This window comes from Dipodomys ordii, unplaced genomic scaffold, assembly GCF_000151885.1.
Source record: "Dipodomys ordii isolate 6190 unplaced genomic scaffold, Dord_2.0 Scaffold126, whole genome shotgun sequence".
NCBI lineage: Eukaryota > Metazoa > Chordata > Mammalia > Rodentia > Heteromyidae > Dipodomys > Dipodomys ordii.
In genome coordinates, this window is record NW_012267342.1 from 7,968,549 (window position 1) to 7,986,689 (window position 18,141).

An 18,141-nucleotide genomic window follows, 5' to 3' on the forward strand; every position below is an offset into this window, starting at 1 on the left:
GCTGCCTGAGATAGACCTTAAATTATTCCTTTTATTTTTCCCAAGCTATTTTTGTGGCAAACAAGGGACTGGGATATCTATTACCTACATCAATGAAAAGATGTGAGAAATCAACATAGGCATTCACTTTTCCTTTTTATGAAAGTGAAGCTCTGCAACTCTGGGGCTGCTCTAAAATCTCCATTCTAGGAAATACATAAGGACATATAGTCATTCCTCCTGAACATTTATCAACCCAAAAGGAACGGCTCACCTTGACTATCCAAATGTTATATAAAATATTTTTATCTCTCATTGGCCAAAACTTAGTCAGATGAATAATTTTGCTTCAAAAGTGGCAGGGAAAATATAGTTTTTATTTTGACCAGCTAATGAAGTATTCTATAAATGGAGGAGAGATTACATGCTAGGTATTTCAAGGAACCTCTAATTTTTCTTACAGAAAGGAGCAATATGCTGGCAGAGATATTAGCTGAATCCATCTCATGGCAATTTGTGGTCCCAAGGAATTCCAAGGTTTTGTCTCTTCAGAGAATTATATCCAAATTATATCCTGAGCTGGAAAAGTACACAGTGTGCTATTTTGATGACCTGGGATGTAGATATCACATGGTAACTGCAGTGGTATTTTTTCTAGTGACTGTCATACGTTCAGTCTTGTCCATGTCTGTGGCTCCTTGAACATCCTGATGATACTGTAGCTACATAAGATACCTGAATAAATTCCATCTCTAACAAAACCACTTATGGTACACTCTGTACTTTGCAGAAAAGGCCATCTCCTTACCTAATTCTTTAGAAAATTGATGTAAAACTTTTTGGTTTTATACAAATCCAACTAACTAATGGCCCACCCTGCTACTAGTTAGAGTGAAAAAATAATGAATAACAACTCAATTTCTTACTTTCCATCACTTCAAGATTTCTGATTCTGTGGGTTTTGTTTTTTTTTTGGCCAGATTTCCACTTCCTATTTCTACGATCCCTGATATTTATCAGAGATCAGTTGTCGCAGCCTCTCACTTTTACAATGTCATTTTAAAAGTACCTAATCCTTACAACATTTTTATCTTAAATCTTTCTCTTCCCCTGGATGTTTCCTCTCAACAAACTGAACTTTATTCTTGTCCTATCACTTCATTCTCTCAACATAGTTACTTCTTTTTTTGTGGGGGGCCTTAAAACAATTTTTTTTATTTTTTTAAATAAGTTTTCCATTGTGAAAATACTGTACAGAGGGGTCACTGTTACATGAGCAAGGTAATGAGTAGATTTCTCATCCAGCATTGTTAGCTCCTCCTTTGTTTTACCCCCACCATCCCTTCCCTCAAACCTCTTCAAACACACTCTCCCCTCCCCCGCCCCCAAATTGCAAAGTTCATTTTTTGACATAGCGTCTTACTTCTTTAAGCTGCCATTACATTTCTTCTACTACTTACTTGTCAATTTCTTCTACTACTTTCTTGTCCATTTCTTCCCTACTACCTAAGTTCTAAGCCTCTTAGACATGATATCTGCTCACTGATTTGCTGACACTACTTTCGCAAAAGCCATTCATAATTTACTTATATCTAGGAGTGCAAACACCTTATTCTGTTTCTTCACATTCTTTGGTACACTGTCACTTGTGAGTATAGCCTCTTTCTTCTAATCAAGTTCTTTCCTGGATTGTTAAATAATCATTACTCCAGTAGCATCGTGGAATTTGGTGGTCCCAAAGTCAAAGTATTTGCTGCTCTACAGCTATTTCATGTTCAATCCTGAGCTTAAAAATGCTTTCTATGCTATTTTGATGAACTGAGATGCAGGTGTCACATGGTGACAGCAGCAGTATTCTAGTGATTATCATGCACTGAGTTTTAGCCATGGTCATAGCTCTCTGGACCTGCTGATCATCCTGCCAGTTACCTTAGCCTCTCATTTTGCTCCTAACAGCTCTCTGTCCAATTCTAATGGTTCTTTTTACATCACCTGTAAGTCTTTGTCACCAACTGTGTACCACATTTTGTGCTACCAATGCATCACCTTTCAAGGGTTTATCTAAGGCCATTTGCCAAGTTTCTTCACCTGAGAAAAGTGGCCATTCATCATGTTTTTTTCTAATTCTACCTAATGGACATTATTCAGGCTTTAAAATCCTTCAAATGTTTTTCTTTTCATTATTTTCAAATTAAAATCCAAAACTCCATTATGTGATGTACAGTCTGATCCATTTAAGTCTTCCACTGTGTCAAAAACAAACAAAATACTTTCCTGTTAGACTCAGCTTTTCCCCCTATCCCTGGAGAATATGTAGCTACCAGCTCACTGTATATCAAATGACAGTTTTCTTACTTCTTACTAGTTCCTGCTCATTTCAGTTCTCAACTTAGTCTTAATTTTCTCTGTGAAATTTTCTAACATTTTTGTCATGTATTTTGTCCCATATCCTTCCATATTTGACCTTTAACATTGTATTAGGTAGTTAGAATTGCTTCCATTACTTATCTGTACTTCCTCTTTGGGAGAAATGGTTACTGCCCTAGTCAAGGCAAGGTGTGAAGGAAAAGGATAGGGAAGGGAAGGGGAAGGAAGGAAATGGGAAGAAAGGAAGAAAATGTATTGTTTCATTTACCCTCACATTCACAGTGTTCAACAATATTCATTAAATTTAGGAATCAAATATCTCTTTTCTTTAAACATATGAGTGGCCCAGAGTCCAGTCCTAGGATTCATGCACAGCTAATTCCTGGTATACAACCAGTGGTATCATAGGAGCTTTGCATTTTATACATCTACTTTTCATTTTTACATCTACTGTGTAGAAGGGCTATAAGAAACCTAAGCCACACTTTCAACTATTTACCTCTACAGATATAATTTCCTGTGTACCCCATCTACTTCCTGCCATACAGCATTTCTTTCAGTATATTCAGTAACCATGATTTCTTGTGTCAGATTTTTTTTTATCATGTTACCATATTGACTAGATTAAGAGTAATGAGAAATTCTTTTTCCCCCTTCCCCAAGAAATTCTTACTTGTACTTTATCTTTTACAAAAATTTCTAAGACTGTCATTTCTCCATAATCTTGTAATTGGTGCCTATCCAGATAGGAAACATAGCATTGTACTATAATTATGTTGTCAAGTTACTCGATTTTCTTTTCTATTTTTTCCATATATTGTAGTGCCTCATTGTAGCTGACACCACAATACTCGTGTTCAATAAACATCTTTTGATTTGACTTTTAGTTTTTAAACTAATATACTAAATGAAATCCTGTATTTGAGGACTTTAATATCAACATTCTTTTTTCTTAAGAGTAGTCTCAGAAGCTGTCTCAGTAGGCTTTCACAATGATATAACTAACAAGCCACACTAAAATCGAGTGTTTTGAACACCATGATCTCATTTCTCATTCATGAGGTTTGAGTTTGGCTGCAGTTCACTTTGGCTAGGTTGGGCTCCAGATTCTGGCCTATAGAATCCAAGTTGCAATGAGATGTGGTACATGTAATTTTCACACTCTTTGAATCAGTGACCACCTGGCCACTCTCTTTTCTTGACAAGTGCCAGGTGTCCCAAAGGCAAGCCAAATTATACAAAGTGTTTAACACTTTGTCACATTTACTAACATTCCAAGCCCAGTATCAACAGGCAAGAAACATTGTTCTGCTTTCAGTAGAAGTTATAGGGAATAATATTTGCTGAACAATAATTCAAATAATCACAATTGCTCTGGTAAAGAACATTGACCTTTTAAAATTGATACTGGACTTGTACTTTTACACCCTACTAAACAGACAAAATTAAGGGTCTCTAATACAGCTAATACTCCTGAGACTGTTTCTGTGTCTCAATTTCCAGTTTACTCACAGGTATTTCTTGACAAGCTAATGAAGGGATATAAATAAGGATCTGCATAGTGACACACTGGCTTTTAAAATAACCCACATGAACCAGGTATAGATGGCTCATGCATGTAGTATGAGCTACTCAGGAGGCTAATACCTGAGGAACATGGTTTGAAACCAGCTTAGGGCAGGAAAGTCCATGAGACTCTTATCTCCAATTAAACAGAAAAAGAAGTGGAAGGGGAGCTCTGGCTCAAGTGGTAGAACACCACCTTGAACAAAAAAGCTAAATGATAGTGTCCAGGCCCTGAGTTCAAGCTCCAGTGCTAGAAGAAAACAAAGAAACATGTTGATTGTTTCATCAAACAATTTGACATGATCTAATGTAATATTTTGTGTCTGAGAAATTCTTTATAAGTACCTATTTTATCTGCCTAGTCATAATATGAAAAGAGATTAAAATAAGTAAAAGGCTTAGATATCAAACCAGAGCCAGAAGTCATAAACTTAAATCCATATCTTTTCCTAGGCTCACCTTTGATGTGATCAATACCTTAAGTAGCTGCTTCTTTTGGTTTGTGAGTGGTGATGTTTATTTTTTAATCTTGAAATAGTGGCCATTTAATAAAGCAGCTATGAATACAATGAATATTGATCAATGCCACCCCTTCCAACATTCTCCCCATCCTTCCCAATTCATCCTTTCATTCACTTTTCTTAATTTTATAAGATATATTAAATATTTTTACTGAATTATCTTCTGTTAATTCATTTTCAATGGGTAAAAAAGAAATATTTTCATTAACCATGTCCTTCTAGGTAAGATTTAATAAAAATAATGTTGAGTAGTGTAGGTGGATTCCATTTGTCTTGTTGATAGTCATAAGATGTATATTTATACCAATAAAATTATACTATCCTCTTTATCAAATGCTTTCTAGGGTGTTGAGAACACTTTTAAACTGTATTTTTACATGAGGAAAATATTGCTAATTTTTAATTTCAGAACTTTTATGCTTTAGGAAATACTCATAAGAATGTAGTCACTTTGTGGCCTAGAAATCTATATTTTAGTCTACAGATCCAAAAACAATAACTCTATATTATATATAACCATGCACATTAATGGTCATAGTAACCTATTTTGTGCTATCTCAGAGCTGGATCACAGATCCATGAGGGAAGAAAAGACAAAAAGAAAACCTGAACAAAATGCCACTCAAAAAAAGATAAACAAAACCAACAACCACAAGCAACAGTAACATGCAAATATATTAATAGCTCTCAAAAGTAAGTTTGGACCAGAAATGAATCAATAGACTTATAGCCACTTAATCTTTGACAAGAGAACTTAACAAAATAGAATGGAAGAAAAACAGCCTTTTCAGTAAATCGTGCTGGTAAAATTGGATAAACACCTGTAGAAAACTAAAGCTAGTTTCTTATATATCACCCTGCACCAGAATCAACACCAAATGGATCAAAGATCTCAAACTAAAAGCAGGCACCCTGAAAACACTACAAGGAGGAATAGGAGAAACTCGAGAGCACCTTGGCACAGCCTAATACTTTCTTTTGTATATGTTTTTTGTTGTACAGAAGGGTTACAGTTACATGAGTAAGGTAATGAGTACATTTCTTATCAAGCACTGTTACCTCCACCTTTACTTTTCCCTTCCCATCCCTTCCCATCTAATCAAGTCCTCCCTCCTCTGCTCAAGTTGTAAAGTTCGTTTTCAACATAGTGTCTTGTACATCTCATTGTTACAATGGGTCAACCTGTATCCTTATTTCAGCATTTTGTTATTTCCTTTCCCCCCTCAAATTAGAAAAATGTAGATACAAGATGCAAGGCACCAATATCAAATACAGTGAAAACAGGGGTTATACCATAGAAGAAGACCATACAAGAGAAACCAAAAAATCACATTTCAAATACCTTAAAAACAATGGTAAGAAAGAAAAAAAGAACTTGTGTCCCTATCTTGGGGTGTCTTTTTTTAAATCTGTTATAGTAAAGTCTTTTTTTTCTTTTTTTATTGTGAAAATACTGTACAGAGGGGTTAGATTACATGGGCAAGGTAATGAGTATATTTCTTATCAAGCATTGTTGCCTCCTCCTTTGTTTCCCCTTCCCAACCCTTCCTATCCCACCTCCCCCCTACCCCCCTTCCTTCCCACCCCACCCCAAAGTTGTAAAGTTCGTTTTTCAACATAATGTCTCGTGCATCTCATTTTGCAATGGGTCCAACTGTATCCCTATTTAAACAATTTATTTTTTCCCGTCCCCTCCACAAATTATAACAACATCAAATACAGTGAAAACAGGGGTTATACCGTGGGGAAGGGACATACAAAACAACAAAGAAATCATCTTATAAATATGTTAGAAACAATCATAAGAAACAAAAAAAAACATTTTAATCCTTATCTTTGGGTTCATTCGCCTAACATCAACTTATCTGACCGTTTCTGCTTGTCTCAGACATATACTAGTTATTGCAAATGAAGGAAACGATGGGACCTATGTTTCTTTGGGCCTGGCTTACTTCACTTACTATAATTTTTTTCCAAGTCTTTCCATTTCCTAACAAATGGAGCAATGTCATCCTTTCTGATGGAGGCACAGAATTCCATTGTGTATATTTACCACATTTTCTTGTCCATTCATCTACTGGGGGCATCTGGGTTAGTTCCAGAAACACAACAAATTAAAGAAATCTTGGCATTTCTTTCACTTAACAGCATCTTATATGGTCATTTTCTGCTTGTTCCAGACTTATACGCGTTATTACAAATAAGGGAAACCATGGGATCTATGTTTCTTTCTTTGGGCATGGCCAACTTCATTTAGTATGATTTTTTCCAAGTCTTTCCATTTCCTAACAAATGGGGTAATGTCATTCTTTCTGATGAAGGCATAGAATTCCATTGTATAAATATGTCACATTTTCTTGATCCATTCATCTCCCGAGGGGCATCTGGGTTGGTTTCATATCTTAGCTATGGTAAATAATGCCGCAATAAACATAGTTGTGCTGGTAGGTTTAGTATGGCTTTGTTTGTGATCCATTGGGTAAATGCCCAAAAGTGGGATTGCTGGGTCATAGGGGAGCTCTGTGTGGAGTCTTTTGAGGAACCTCCGTACTGCTTTCCAAAGTTTACACTCCCACCAACAATGCAGTAGGGTTCCCTTCTGTCCACATCCCCTACAGCATCTGTTATTATTAGATTTCTTGATTATAGCCATTTGGACTGGGGTGAGGTGGAATCTCAATGTTGTATTGATTTGCATTTCTTTTGGCTAGAGAAGCCGAGCATTTCTTCTTATGTCTATTAGCCATTCTCATTGCTTCTTCAGAGAACTCTCTAAGTCTTTAGCCCACTTATTTATTGGGCAGTCATGTCCTTGAGGATTTGTCATTAGGAGATTTAGTTTTTGAATTCTAAGTATATTTTAGTTATGAGACCCTTGTCTGCCGTATAACTAGTGAAGATCTTCTCCCAATCTGTGGGCTTTCTATTGATCTTGCTAGCTATGTCCTTTGCCATGCAGAAACTCTGCAGTTTCATGCAATCCTATTTGTCCAACCTTTCTTTGATTTGTTGTGTTTTTGGGCCTATATTAAGAAAATTTCAACGTGTACCAATGAGCCCTAGAGTTTCTCCTATTCCATCCTGTAATGTTTTCAGGGTGTCCACTTTGACTTCAAGGTCTTTGATCCATTTGGAGTTGATCTGGTGCAGGGTGATATATAAGGATCTAGCTTTAGTTTTCTACAGGTGAATAACCAATTTTGCCAGCACATTCACTGAAGATGTTGTCTTTCTTCCATTGTATTTTTTAGTTACCTTTTCAAAGATTAGGTGGTTATAGTTCTGTGGGTTCATTTCTGTGTCTGCAGTTCTATTCCATTCGTCTTCATGTCTGTTCTTGTGTCAGTACCAAGCTGTTTGATTACTATGGCTTTGTAGAAAATTTTGAAATTTGGTATTGATATTCCTCCAGCACTGTTCTTTCTCTTAAGGATTTTATTTTCCTATTTGGGGTCTTTTATTGTTCCAGATGAATTTTTGGGTTACTTCTTCTATTTCCTTGAAGAATGAGGTTGGAATATTGATAGGTATTGCATTGAATTTGTAGATAGCCTTGGGAAGTATTGCCGTTTTCATGATGTTAATCCTCTCAATCCAGGAGCATGGGAGGCTTTTTCACTTCCTAAATTCTGCTTTACTTTCCTTTTTTAGGTTTTTGAAGTTTTCATTGTTGAGGTCCTCACTTCTTTAGTTCAGTACTAGGTATTTTATTTTTTGTGGGGCTATTACAAAAGGAGTTGCTTTCTTTACTTCAGCCCCACTCTTCTCATTGTTTGAATACAGAAAAGCCATTGATGTTTGAGGGCTAATTTTATACCCTGCTACTTTGCCAAAGTTTTGAATCAGCTCCAGTAATTTGGGAGTGGAGACCATGGCATTCTTTAAATACAAGATTATGTCATCTGCAAAGAGGGAGAGTTTACTTCATCTTTCCCTATTTGGATCCCTTTTATGTTTGCATCTTGTCTTATTGCTGTATTTAACTGAAGAGAAGTTGAGAGAGTGGACATCTTCGTTTCATTCCTGAGTTTAGAGGAAATGACTTTAGATTTTTGCCATTAAGTATAATGCTGGCTGTAGGTTTGCCATATACAGAGTTTATTGTATTGAGAAATGTTCCCTGGATTCCTAGTTTTCCAGAACCTTCATCATAAAGGGGTGTTGGATCTTGTCGAATGCCTTTTCTGCATCCATTGAGATAATCATGTGGTTCTTATCCTTCTCTTGTTGATGTGATGAATTATGTTCATTGATTTGCATATATTGAACCAGCTTTGCATCCCTGAAATGAATCCTGTTTGATCATGGTGTATGATTTTTTTAGATGTATTCTTGAAGTTGATTGGCCAAAATTTTGTTGAAAAGTTTTGCATTGATGTTCAACAATGACATGGGTCTATAGTTTACTTTCTTTGGTGAGTCCTTGCCTGGTTTTGGGATGAGGTTTATGAGGGCTTCATAGAAAGAGTTTGGTAGTGAACATTCACTTTCAAATTCATTGAAGAGCTGGAGGAGTATTAGTGTGAGTTCTGCTTTGGAGGCCTTGAAGAATTCAGCTGTAAATCCATCCAATTCTGGGATTTTCTTGAGTGGGAGGTCTCTTATTGCTGTTTCTATTTCAATGCTTAAGTTGGTTTAAATTATCTTGGTTTAGTTTCAGCATGTCGATATTTGCTAGAAAATCGTCCACTTCTTCCATATTCTCAAACTTATTAGCATAAAGGTTTTAGAAGTATTCCCTTATAAAGTTCTGAATCTTGTTTCTGATGCCCCCCCACTCCCTCACCCATGGTGATGTTTGCATTCTCATCTCTGAGTTTGTTTATTTAGGTGTGTTCTCTTTTTTTCTGATAAGATTTGCTAAGAGTCTGTCAATTTTGTTAATTTTTTCGAAGAACCAACTCTTTGTTGTGTTGATTGTTTCTATTTTTTTATTCTAATTCATTTAAATCTGATTTGACTTTATTTGTTTCCATCTACTGGATTGGGTTTTAGGTTGCTGCTTTTTTTGAAGGAGTTACAGGTGTCTCATTAAATTGTTAGTTTCAGATATCTCCAATTTGTTGATATAGGAACTCAGAGCTATAAACTTGCCTCTGAGTACTGCCTTTTCTCTGTCCCAGAGGAGCTGGTAATTTGTGTGTTCATTTTTGTTGAATATCATCAACATTTGAATTTCCTTTCTAATCTCTTCCATGACCCACTGGTGCATCAACAGTGTGTTGTTCAGTCTCCATGTGTTACAGGACTTTCTTTGGTGGCTTTTGGTATTTAGTTGTAATTTTATTCCCTTGTGGTCTGAGAGCATGCAGAGCATATTTCAATGTTTCTGAAATTGGAAAAATTTGCTTTGTGACTTAGAATGTGGTCTATTTTGGATAATGTTCCATGTGTTGCTCAGAAAAATGTATATTCTGATGCTGCTGGGTGAAATATTCAGTAGCTGTCAGTTAAGTCTAGTTGATCTTTGCAGTTGTTTAGATATGAGTTTTCTCTGTTGAGTAATTGCTGGGTTGATCTATCCAGTGGGGATAGTGGTGTGTTAAAGTCCCCAACAATCAATGTCTTTTGATCTGTGTGAGATTTGAGGGAAAGTAGTGTTCCTTGGATAAATTTGGGTGCTCAGTTGTTTGGTTAATAGATATTTAGAATTGTATTATTTTCCTCAAGAGAGTTCCCTTAATTAATATGTAATGTCCTTCCCAATATTTTCTTAATAGAGACCTAGAAACACAACAAATTAAAGCAAATTTGGACAAATAGAATTGCATGAAACTGCAGATCTTCTAATATAGCAAAGGATATAGCTAGCAAGTTCAATAGAAAGCCCACAGATTGGGAGAAGAACTTCACTAGCCATAGAACAGACAAGGGCCTGTTTAGAACTCAAAAAATTAAGTCTCCCAACAACAAATCCTCAAAGAAACAACTGCCCAATAAATAAGTGGGCTAAAGACTTAAGGAGAGACTTCTCTGAAGAAGAAATACATATGGAAAATAGGCACAAGAAATTCTCAACTTCTCTGGTCATAAAAAAATGCCAATCAAAACAACATTGAGATTCCACTTCACCCCAGTTCAAATGGCTATAATCAAGAAATCTAATAATAACAGATGCCGGAGGGGATATATCCAGAAGGGAACCCTACTGCATTGTTGGTGGGAGTGTAAAAACTGTTCAACCACTTTGGAAAACAGTATGGAGTTTCCTCAAAAGACTCCACATAGAGTTCCCCTATGACCCAGCAAGCCCACTTTTGGGCATTTACCCGAATGATCACAAACAAGACCATATAAAGCTACCAGCACAACTATGTTTTTTTGCCATATTATTCTCCATAGCGAAGATATAGAACCAACCCAGATGCCCCTCAGTAGAGGGGCATGGATCAAGATGAATGGATCAAGAAAATGTCACACACACACACACACACACACACACACACACACACATACACACAATGGAATTCTATACCTCCATCAGGAAGAATTACATTGCCCCATTTGTTAGGAAATGGAAAGACTTGGAAAAAAAATCATATTAAATGAAGTAAGAAACATAGGTCTCATGCTTTTCCTTTATTTGCAACAACTAGTATATGTTTAGGATGATCTTACCAGACAAGTAGAAAAGGTCAAAAGTGCAGTGCGCCTGTGGTTCACACCTACAATCCTAGCTACTCAGAAGGCTGAGATCTGAGGATCATGGTTCAAACCAGCCCGGGCAGAAAAGTTTGAGACTCTTATCTCCAATTAACCACTAGAAAACCGGAAGTGGTGCTGTGGCTCAAGTGGTAGAGTGCTCGCCTTGAGAGCCCAAGGTTAGAGCCCAAGCCCAGAGTTCAAGACCCATGACCGAAAAAAAAAAGAAAGAAAGAAAAGAAAAAGAAAAGGTCAAAAGCTATGCACATATGAACATATGACTATATAACATGGTGCTAAGTGAAATGAACCCCAAGATACAGACACAAGTGTTTTATCTTTGTTGCTGTTTTTTAAAATGTACTTATAATGTACTATTTTATTTCTTTTGTTTCTTTCATATGTTCTTCCCCCATGGTATAACCTCTGTTTTCAGTGTATTTGATTCTGGTACCTTGCATCCTGTATATACATTTTTTCTAATTTGAAGAGGGGAAGGGAAATAACAAAATGCTGATCCATTGCAACAATAAGATGTACAAGACACTATGGTAAAAATAAACTTTACAATTTCGGGGGAGAGGGGCTGGAAGGGATGGCTGGCAAAAATCAAAGGAGAAGGGAACAATGTTCAAGAGGAAATATACTTATTACTTTACTCATGTAAGTGTAACCTCACTGTACGGTATCTTTACAATAAAAATATAATAAAAACAAGTCTGGAATGAAAATGATAAACACAAAAGAATTCAACTCACATTATTTTATCAACAATTTTTGGAAAAAAGACCAAACTCCTTTAAGCGGTAGTGAGTTAGAGCTCCCTAAAGGGAGATAGTGACATGTTGGTTATCTTTTTCTTGGCCTGGGTAAAGGTAACAAATATACATTTATTTTGCTCAGGCTCATCAACTGTATCTTAATTTTATGCATTTTCCCCAGATTATTTTTTATGTAACATCAAAAATCTACTTAAAAAAAGTAATCCTACTATCCAAACATAAACACTACACACTCACATAGTTAGGAACATGGCATGCACCTGCCAATCCAATCTACATGGGAGGCTACTATTGGGAGAGGGATAGTGCCATGTCAGCATGGGCAGAAAAGTTCACACGATTCCATCTCCATGGCAGGAAATCTGGATGTGGTGGTTTGTCACTATGATCCCAGTTCTGAAGATGAGAAGATGAAAGTAATCAGATCAAGGCTCAGGCCTGTAACCAGATTAGGAAGAGAGAATCTATCCTTAAAATAACCATTGAAAATTGGGTCCAGAGGTGCAGCTCTATAGTATCATACCAGCCTGAAAAGTGCAAGGACCTGAATTCAGATCCTAGAACCATAAAAAAATTAAATTACATTGATCTGTACAATATTTATGTTTTGTATATCAGTTTAAAGATAAATTTAGTTTAAATTAATAAACTTAAGAAATCATGCTTAAAAAAACAAACATACATAGAAAGAGAAGGGTCAGGGTTAACTCCACATTTGGGAATGACCAGATTATGTCTAAGATCTTTTTTCAACACATTACAATTTTGTGGTTATGTTATGACATGCTTCTGTTTTTTTTGTGGTTCTCAAATCTTCAGTGTTGAAGTAAAATGATTAAGGTAGCTTTTATTGTCCTAGGTTTTAGAATTCGCTGCAGTGCAAAACTTTTTTACACCTTTTTTACACTCTTGGCCAAAGCCAGAGTTATGAAAGAATATATATATATATATATATATTCTGTAATATATCTGTCAAAGTATCTGTTGTAATAATCTACAGATAATTTGTGCCAAGAAACAGGACCCAATTAAAAGTGCTATATTCTACTTTATATCCTTGAACTAATTTGGTTATTTTATTTAAAACCCACTAAACTACAATCCTTTTTTTAAGAGAAAAAAATACAAGAGGAAAAAACTGAAGAAATGATTGTGCTTGATCATAGATTGCAGGGTTGGTATTTATATTTTATCTGCACCTGGGGATAGATGTTACTATAAACTATAAACTATGAATCATTTACTTGAATATTAAGTGCCATGATTTGAATATGTCTCCCACAAGTTTATACGCTGAATACTGGATACTACTATGTAGGCACAGAAACTTCAAAGGGTATCGACAAGGAAAAGGAAGTAAGTCACTGAGGGTATATCTTTTTAAGTCTTTCTCTCTCTCTCTCCACACACACACACACACACACACACACACACACACACACACTTTCTCTCTATCCTGTTCTTCATCAGGTGAGTAACCTCTGCTCTTGCTACTATGGTATAAAGATCAGCTGAACCTCATTTTTATGTCATGGTGTCAGCTAATTACTGATTGAAACCTCTCAAACTGGCAGAATGCTGCCATACTCTAAATGACTGAAATATTGTGTTCCCTAAAATCTAAGTCCTGGTCTAGGGATATCTATTAACACTATACCACTTTCATGCTACACCATGTAGAGGAAGTGATCCCTGCCATGCATGCATCATTATTCCATCTTGAGCCAGAAGAGATGGGCAACAAATACTCTGCTTCTTTCTCTTGTTGTCTAAAGCAAGTGTACTTCTACATTATTCTTATTTATTCTTACATATAATACCCATGGTCATAGGCAGGAGGAGCCACACTTGGAGACAACCTAGAGCTATGAAGTAATTCTGTCAAATGTCAGTATGCACATTCTTAGTCCTCACACCAGAGCTGCCATAATCCCAGGTGATGGGAGTTGTAAAGAAGAATTGTCACTAAGGAATCCTACGAAGTTCTAACATTTTAAAAAGGTATGAAACAAGATTCTAAGAAATTGTAGCCCACTTGTGATATTTGGTCATTCTTTTACTCACTGAAAATCTGAGGTGTGCTTTTTGAGAAAATGAGTGTGTGTAAAGTACCTTTCTCTGGGTTATCCTGAAATGATTCATCTATAGCTTTATCTCCCTTAATTTTGATGACCAGTTGATCAGCTACGCTGCCTGTTTAGAGAAAGCAATGTTATTTGTCAGTTTAGTTTCCCCATCAGTAAATTGCTGATCCCTGCCAAAGTTCACTGAAACCGCCAGCCATACATTCTTCAAAATAATTCACATCAATAACAGGATTTTGAAAGCCCTCTCATTCCTTTCTTGGCAGCTACAAACTGCTGACTCACACACATTTCCTGTCGAGTGTGTTTGACTTCATATTGCAATTTAATAGTTTCATTCCAAAACAAAGACTGAAATTGGGAAGCTCAGGGAGATAGAGTAGTAGGTTATATGAAGTTTTCAATATGTGTTGCCATATATAGAAATCTTAAATTACTTCTAAATAATACACAAGCTATGACAAGCAGCTGAAATGAATGTGTGACAGAGTGTCTTATCCTGACCCAGCTCCTAAAAAAACAGAAAAGCAAGCTGACTTTGTAGAATTCTTTTCAATTGAAGTATTTCTATTTCAACATCAAACGTGTTACCTAAATATCTGGATAATCTGATAAAGAGAACTAGCTGACCCACTAATTATTTTCAGCTCCAATCTAGGCTCTTTATTAGTGGTGTGTATTACTATTAAAATGTTAACTTTTCTCAGAACAAAATTTAACATCATAATTAAAGCCTGTGTTTGTCAGACCTCCATAGTTACTATGTAACAAAAGAGCAAAAGTTAATCTTTTGCAGTTATTCCATGAATTCCCTTTATCTTTCAACTCCGAGGAGAGATTAGAAAGTCCAAAAGGAAAGTCAAGGTAAAATCGTATGCATAATTATTTTCCTAAATCACAAATGACTTCTGGATTCATTTGGAAAATATATTGCTAAAAACTTAGTAACAGCTGCACAAAATGTATAAAGGATTCAAGCTATCATTTTTTTAGCATCAATTACTTGTACAAGGGGATTTCAATCACTACTTTATATATTTATATGTATGTATATATATATACACACACACACTAAAAGAATGATATACATGTATATATGTATACACACATACATATAATACACACATATGCACACATTATACATACACACAGCACTGAAGCTTCTCCAGAATTTCTGTCCTACTAAAAGCCATAGTGACTCCTCATCCTTGTTACAACTGTAACCATTCTTCCTGTAAATTTCCAAATCATCCACAGGCTTAGAAGCATTACTCTTAAGACCCAGCTGAGGAGGATCCTAGCCTAAGGGCCTTCGGTGTTCTTCCCACTCACTTCAGGACTGCAAACCACCCAGAGCCTTCAAAGCAGGATGTTAACAATGAAAATCGAGTCTGCATTTTGAGATAATTCTCAGTCTTTTTAGAAATGTTATGAAGTGAATGAGTTCGGGGTTTGGAAGGAGAAAAAATAAGGCTTTCATGTTGGTTGGTCTTACCTTGAAGTTAGAAGCTGTATGAACTTGAACAAGTCACTTCTACATTCTGTGTTTACATATCTTATCAGTAAAATGGAAGTAAAAGTAGTCATTGTTCTGACTACTTCACTGGCCTTCCAGGAAAATAATAATCCAAATTAGATTGAATTTCATCAATTAGTTGGTTGTTAGACCCATGTTGTATATAATTCTTTTGAACTCCGATGTCATAACAATATGTAAAAGTGACTACTTCACTGGCCTTCTAGGAAAATAACAATCCAAATTAGATTGAATTTCATCAATTAGTTGGTTGTTAGACCCATGTTGTATATAATTCTTTTGAACTCCGATGTCATAACAATATGTAAAAGTGAATTGTTCCACCTATAAGATTGCTTCCAAGCATAAGGCTTGCAGGTGTTCTAGTTCTGTGCCTTGATTCGATGTGGGTACAGTATGTCCAGAAAGTACTACTCTATCCCTGGTTTACATCTAAGTTTTTAGAATGTTTTTCCTCCTGTTTGCCTCCTAGATATATTTCCAATGTTTCCTAAGTGTGTTCTTTTGGAGCACGTCCTTTGGAACTTTCTTTTCTTTGTTATTGAATCTCCTCTCTCACCTCTTCACTAGTACCCTCTATCCATTAAGTTATTCTCTACTCCCTTGTTTTTTTCTATCTTAAGAACACCATTCTTCTTTACATGTGCTCCTCTCTCTGAAACATTGTTTCTGTTGAATTCTAAGACTATTCAGCCACAGCCAGTAGCCTCTAAATCTGACTGGATATTATCATTACTTCTGCAATTCTTCCCCCCACACTAGTTTATATGACCATGTCGCTCTCCAGTGGCTTTTAGAAAGGCCATGATAGATGCTTGCAAGTCAATAATTTGGCCAAGGGAGACAATAGATAACTAGTCACAAAGTAGTGGAGTCTGATATTTCAAAGAAGATCTGTATGTCTAAACAAGAATGGAAAAAAACCCATAAAATTAGGAATGTTTTGGAGAGAGAAGCTAGAATTCGATCAAGTTTAGGGTCAAAGAAGATCAAACACAGATTGAAATGGAGTAACTGGTATCAGAACAGAAGCATTTAGCACACTGGACGCATTTCCTTGGATGATACACTTCTTGCAGTCTTATACTTGTCAAGGATTTTCTCCTTTCTTTGTTAGGGAAGAGCCTGATGCTAGGTTTAACAGTAGCAATGGGAAATTCAGGCATTCACAAAGCAATGTAGACACCTAGGGTGGAATTTAACAAAAGTTCTGAATGCTCCATTGAAAGGCATTTTGTTTCCAGCAGACCTTTTGGGAAAATAAAACTTGAGCTAGCTCCTGGATTTATGGCATGAAACAACCACAAATTATTCAAAAAACCTAGAGACAGTACTGGCACAGTGTCTCCTCACAAGAGAATCTAAGTACTGGTGGTTTCTAAAATCAAGTGAATTTTTTTATGGCAAAGGAGTCAATTCCATTTGCATAGATTCTAACTAGTAACATGAAGAATTGGAGAAGAGTTCAAATCCTGGTGCAAAGGACACAGTAAGGCCTTGTTGCTAAAGTTGTCAAGTATTGCTAAGGAAAATTAAGCTGAAGTATCGTCATTAAGGCTGAGCAATGACAGGCTCTAGACTTATGTGTGTCAGGAATAGTGTCATCAGGTTTGTGTTTATAAAGCTCTTCCCAGACTTGTACTAATATTGTATCTGTCTACACTGGTATAAATTGCCTCAAAATTTTTGGACTAAGCTTGTAGAATCATAGCATGGATTTCTTTATCCAGTTCAGACTAACCCATTTTTTTTTGTTAGTTATGGGGGCTGAACTCTGGGCCTGGGCACTGTCCCTCAGCTCTTCAGCTCAAGACTAGCACTCTACCAATTGAGCCACAGCGCCACTTCCAGTTTTTTTCTCCTTATGTGGTGCTCAGGAATTGAACTTAGGGCCTTATGTGTGCAAGGCAAACACTCTATCACTGAGCCACCTTCCCAGCCCCCACCCATTTGTTTTTGTCAAACAAAATCCCTTCAATAAACTTTTGGTATGTTGGGCCTAAATGTCTAGATAGAAGCTCACTGGTTCAAAGCTGAAGTCCGTTTTGCAATAAATTTTGAAACTATATTGTCTTCATGCCCACATAGGCTTGGCCAGAGAATAGGTTCTGTTTTTAGACCTTGGCTACTTTACCATCATTCAGAATTTACAATCATTTTCCTGACTCAGAGATACCACTCCTAATCCAAGTGTTGAATTTACCTTCCAAGATTTTGATGTGAGTTTGACCCTGCACTGGCTCAGGAGAAAAAATGTGGCTATCTGTTAGATTCATTCCCTAATTCAATTCATGTGTTCTCCACAATGTCTGAGGACCTCATTTTGTATATTGTTATCCATTTTCTATATTACTTTTAGTACGTAAAGAGTAGGAATTTGTATTTCTATGGATGTTGTGTAGGCTTTGATAGGAACAACATTGAACAAAGATTAAAAAATAAAACAAAAATAATAAAACATGCTTAAGCAAATTCTGCTATTGCCAATGGACATTTCAGTAGGACTAAACTCTGAGCATCAACTTTTCAGTAAAATGGAAATGTGATACCTAGCTCATTTTATCTGTAGACTGCAATAAAATGCAAATAAAAATCCAAAATACAAACCATAAGAAGAAACACAGGTAGAAAATATTTTTTCCACTCATGTATTCATTCTCAGG